Genomic DNA, 6420 nt, shown 5'->3' on the forward strand with positions numbered 1-6420 from the left:
TGTTATATAGTTCGTGATATCATCGGTCAACTTGGACGGTCAAACGTTGTGTAAAACTCTTTTCAAAAACACAAGTCTCAACAATTTGGATTGCTTATCATATTGGTAAGGTTTAATTTATGTAAATATTAATCTCATAAGTATAAAACGATTGGAAAAATCCGGGTCGTTACAGACTTGGCCACTGGTTGATTCATGAACCTATAACAAAGATGTACATATATATCAATTTATGATCGGAATATATTCACAACATTTTTTATTACGTTTTTTATGATTTAAATTTGTTAAGTTAGCAGTCCTCGTTAGTAACCTACAACTAGTTGTCCACAGTTAGATGTACAGAAATAAATCAATATATATATCTTGAATCAATCCACGACCCAGTGTATACACGTCTCAGGCTAGATCACAACTCAAAGTATATATATTTTTGGAATCAATCTCAACCCTGTGTAGCTAACTCAAACATTACTGCATATAGAGTGGCTATGGTTGTTCCAAATAATATATATATATGGGTCGATATGATATGTCAAAACATTGTATACGTGTCTATGGTATCCCAAAATTACATAATATGTATAATACAATATAAATTAGTTAGGATATCTTTAGTCTAGATTTGTTACAAAATTTTCGTAGCTAAAACTAGCAAGTTTAACCAATTTTGTTTTACTCGTCATTTCTTCGTTTCAAATCCGTTTTGAGTGATTCAAGTTGCTATGGTTTCATAATGAACTGAAATTTATGAAACTAAACATAAAAAGTATAAGTTTATAGTCAGAAATACGGGTTACAAGTCATTTTTTAAAGAGGTAGTCATTTCCGTCGAAAAACGACATCTTGATGACCATTTTGAAAAACATAATTCCACTTTGTGTTTAACCATGATTTTTGGATATAGTATCATGTTTATATGTAATATCATTTTTCCAGAAAACAAACTTCCAATTCAAAGATTAAGATACTTTTTATTTTTTTTAACCCAAAACAGCCCCCGATTTCACTACGACGGTGTATATCCGGTTTTACGGTATTCTTCATGTTTTCAGGTTTTAAATCATTAAGTTAGCATATCATATAGATATAGAATATGTATTTAATTGATTTTAAAAGTCAAGTTAGAAGGATTAACTTTGTTTGCGAACAAGTTTAGAATTAACTAAACTATGTTCTAGTGATTACATGTTCAAATCTTTGAATAAGATAGTTTTATATATATGAATTGAATGATGTTATGAACATCATTACTACCTCAAGTTTAGTAGGTAAACCTACTGGAAGTGACAAAAATTGATCTAGCTTCAAAGAATTCTTGGATGGCTTGAAAGTTCTTGAAGTAGAATCATGACACGAAAACACGTTCAAGTAAGATTTCCACTCGAAATAAGATAGTTATAGTTATAGAAATTGAATCAAAGTTTGAATATGAGTATTACCTTGTGTTAGAAAGATATCTTACTGTAAATAAGAAAGATTTCTTGAGCTTAGATGACTACTTGGACTGAATTAGAAAGCTTGGAAGTAATCTTGCAAACTTGATAGTATTCTTGATTTTATGAAACTAGAACTTATAGAATTTATGATGAACACTTAGAACTTGAAGATAGAACTTTAGAGAGATCAATTAGATGAAGAAAATTGAAGAATGAAAGTTTTTTTAGGTGTTTTTGGTCGTTGGTATATGGATTAGATATAAAGGATGTGTAAGTTTGTTTTCATGTAAATAATTCATGAATGATTTATATTATTTTTTGTAATTTTGTGAGATATTTCATGCTAGTTTCCAAATGATGGTTCCCACATGTTTAATGACTCACATGGGCTGCTAAGGAGCTGATGATTGAGTGTATATACCAATAGTATATACATCTTAGAAGCTGTGTATTGTACGAGTATGAATACGGGTGCATACGAGTAGAATTGTTGATGAAAATGAATGATGATGTAATTGTAAGCATTTTTGTTAAGTAGAAGTACTTTAATATATGTAATGAAGTCTTCCAAAAGTGTATTAATACATCTTAATACACTACATGTATATACATTTAACTGAGTCGTTAAGTCATCGTTAGTCGTTATATGTAAGTGTTGTTTCGGAACCTTTAAGTTAACGATCTTGTTAAATGTAATTGATCCATTGTTATAATACTTAAATAAGATGTTAAATTGTTATGTTAACATGATAACATGGTGTATGAATATATCTTAACATCATATATATATATATGTTAAAGTACTATTACAACGATAATCGTTACATATATATATTGTTTCGAAATCCTTAAGTTAGTAGTCTCATCTTACTTCTATAGTTCATTGTTAATACACTCAATGATATACTTAATTTTCATTTTATCATGTTAAATATAGTATATCAATATCTTAATACAATACATATGTATTTAGTAAGACGTTGTTATAACGATAATCGTTATGTATATCGTTTCGAGCTTCATAATTCAATATTCTCATTTTTTATGTATATCACACATTGTTAATATACTTAGTGAAATACTTACCTATCATAATCTCATGTTAACCATATATATGTCCATATATATATCATCATATCGTTTTTACAAGTTTTAACGTTCATGAATCGCCGGTCAACTTGGGTGGTCAATTGACTACATGAAACTCATTTCAAATAATCAAGTCTTAACAAGTTTGATTACTTAACATGTTGAAAACATTTAATCATGCAAATATAGTTTTCATTTAATATATAATCATGGAATAATCATGGAAAAGTTCGGGTCACTACACAACAACCCAGCATACGGGGTTGAGTGGCCCAAATAAATGAAAGTTTTATAGTTCGAGACATACCTGAAAGTCTTTACTTATGAGATCGTATGAAGCTTTGTTCGTACGATGATGATGTGTATGCTTTTGTTACGTATCAGTAACCAAATATCTTTTTAGGGTTTATGAGCTATGTATTTATAGGCTCACGAATTAGGATTTCGATAGAATCCTTTCCCTAATTAAATGCGATCTCTTCCCAACTAACTTTCGTTATTTAAGAAAAATAATCCGAATTAACTATATCGTACATTCTTCTAGAATGTACTGGACCCTTATGCAAGTATACGAAACTCACATTTAATGGTATAGGCGCATAGAGTGCGACTATACCCGTGCCCTATGTCTTATATGACAATTAATGTGCGGTTCGGGGCTTTGGATGCGTAATCCTCATAGTCTTGCGGATATGCGTATCATTAGACACTAACAACCAAATACATTAAAAGCTGATACATTAACTCTATCACAAACAATTGAAAGCAACCTAATAACAAGTAACCATTGAGCCAAACAACCAACTATGAATATTGAAACTTTGTAACCGAATGAGAGTAAAACAAGTAGATCAAACAGTAACCAGTCCGACCACCATGTATCCACCGTTCCAGCACCAACTTAACTGCGGATGGCCAACCGAAAATACCTTCCGTCGGCCAAAAAATAAAGCGGGACACTAGAAGCGTCCATTAACCATCTACAAGAGTGGGACTAACAAATGCAATACCTTGCCTACCACCATCGCTTCCTAGCCACACCAGGCCCCCGACTCGGTGAATGTCCTGTTGCAAAAACTAAAGCATCTGTCGCGAGCAAGCAACATGAGATTGCAGAGCCTTTCTTGAAATACCCACCAAAGACAGGTGGATTGGTAGACAACATAGACAATCGTAGGAGAGACGTGAATAATGAGCAAACAAAGAGATCACCACCACCAACATACATCAAAAGAAACAAAGGAACACAAGGAAACAGCCACAAGACATTCCAGCGAGTTTTCGACCAGATTACGCCAATATTTCTGTCAAGAAAAAAATCCGGGCTAAATACATATATCTTGTGAAAGGAGTATACAATTATTTCTAAAAGAACTTTGATAAGTTCAATAAAACAAACATACATATACCTCGAGAAAAACACCACAAATAACGAAAATGCGACAATAACTGTAGAAATTTTGAGTTTCAGGTGAATCCTTAAAACTACGAACACCGCTGACCACCACTACGAAAGTTGTACCAGCAAAAGGGCGTTGAAATTACCAACAAATAGTGCAAGAAACCGGTTAAACACTCCGGCCGAAGTTTCGGCTATCTAGCACAATTGCTTGAGAAAGAAATATCCAAACCTTGACGTCCAAACAAGTAAAAAATGGATCATTCACACATCTGATCCACCATGCCGAAACATAAAACACATGAAACACCATGTCTAAACAAGGCTGGAACATAAAAGGGTCGACCGACCCGAGTCTGGTCGCCCCTGACGATCTAAATGTTTTCATTATATTTATGTATTAAAGTTTTTGTTTAGTGTAATGTTAAAAGTCGACATTTTGTCTCTATTTCTTGTTTTTTTTATATAAATTTTAACATTTTATACCCATAAAAAAATTTCTAGATCTATCACCCCTTATAAATATGTTTGTTATAGCTATAAACAAAGTATGAAAGACATAGTATAAAATTGAATAAAGTATATCTTATGACGATGTGCTTGTGTGTTAGTGTGTATTTGTATATATTTAAGCATGTATAGGGTATATGTCAGCTGCATTGTTGCACTGTAACGATAGACATAGTTTAATTACTGTTCAACTTTGCAATATTATCACTGATAGGATACTGAATAAATAGTCAGTGGTATAAGAATGGTAAACACGTATGTCAAATTACTTTTGACTCGTTGGTGTTCAAGCAGCTAAATTTGCGCCACCAACTTCAGGGATCTAGATATACATTTCATATTTCTATTCTTTAATCTTTCTCTTCTTTACACCTTGGTAGTCTAAAATCTATATATACGGAGTATATAATTCTAAATTTTAAATATTGAATAAAATGAAAAAAGATAATGAAGTATGTTTAAATCTGCCTCAGCCATGACAAAGTTATTTTTTGACTTTCATTAACCTTAAATGTCAAATTTTATATGACACATCACACATCAGTTTTTAATTTTCAATTTTTATTTTGAATAAATATAATAACAAATACAATCATTAAATAAAAGACATTTTAAATATGAAAAAGACAAAAGTTAATGTTTCATCAAAATTCAACATTACATAAAATTAAACGATTACATATAATTAGAAATATAAAATAAAACTAAACATCTTAACACTAGAGATTACATTAAAAAAAACTAATGTAATGTCCGAAATATCCATAGAATGTTTCAAATATGCTCGATTAGATCCTCGGTTAGTTGGTCGTAGACCCCATATCCCTTATTTCTTGTGACTGCATTCTTTCGGGTACTAGTTTGAAATATGTCGAACTTAATCCTCGGATCATTAGTGGGACATGACAAACCGTTGACAAGAGTCACCCAATCGAGATATATACCATTGGCAAGGTAGTAACATTTGGTGCACTGATAGCCATTTAACTCAAATAGTGTGGATGGAGTCGTTCCATTCATAAGGTTATCAGATATAGGAGATTGATTCAAAATATATATATCATTGTTAGAACCCGTCATCCAAAAAAAAAGCATGTCAAATTCATAGGTCATATGAAGCCACTGCGTCAAACATAATGGTCGGTTTATTATGATCACCACATGTGTATTGTCCTTTCAAAGCGACATGACAATTCCTCCACTCTCAATAAATACAATTGATACTTTCGAGCATACCTTTGAAACCATGTTTTTCCTCGTTTGCACTATATAATCGTGCAACATCATGTGCAATTTAGAGTTTTCATCTATTGACCTTTGTATATACTGATGACACATTTACAAAAGTGGTATAGATATAGTATTGATTCACTCATTTGTAAATATTCATACATATCGGCGGCGGTTCCATACTCCAATTGGCGTAGAGCCAAAATACATTTTTGTATAGTAGTAAAAGCTGACCTACTGATAGCATCATGACGTCCCATGAAATTAATAACTAAAATGCTCGGGAACATTATTACTAGAGAAATAAATTATACCTTGCACAATTCTGAGGAATAATTGACATCTTATAGGAAAAAGACTTTTGAATATTGTGGACAGATACTTGGCGTCTCACTAATATAATCATCTCACAACCGTTGTGGCGACCTCACGCTCTTTTGAAATGTAACCTCGAACTCTTGGAATACGCGGATCGGGCTCGGACTCTTCTTCTAGTTATTGAATAAGTTGAACAACAACCTCTTCCTTCGAATCTGAGTCGAAATGATACAAATAATTATAAAAAATATAACATTAGAATGTACTCCATATTAAAAAGAGAGTAAATATTTATTTTGGTGTGTAAAAATGAAGAATGGAATGGGGATTAAATAGATAAAAAATATTATATATTTTAAAAAAAAATCAAATGGCTATAGAGACGTTGCCCAATGGTTAGAATGTGTGGACCAATCAGAAAGTGACATGTGTGCA

This window comes from Rutidosis leptorrhynchoides, chromosome 6 (genome assembly GCF_046630445.1).
Source record: "Rutidosis leptorrhynchoides isolate AG116_Rl617_1_P2 chromosome 6, CSIRO_AGI_Rlap_v1, whole genome shotgun sequence".
NCBI classification, from domain to species: domain Eukaryota; kingdom Viridiplantae; phylum Streptophyta; class Magnoliopsida; order Asterales; family Asteraceae; genus Rutidosis; species Rutidosis leptorrhynchoides.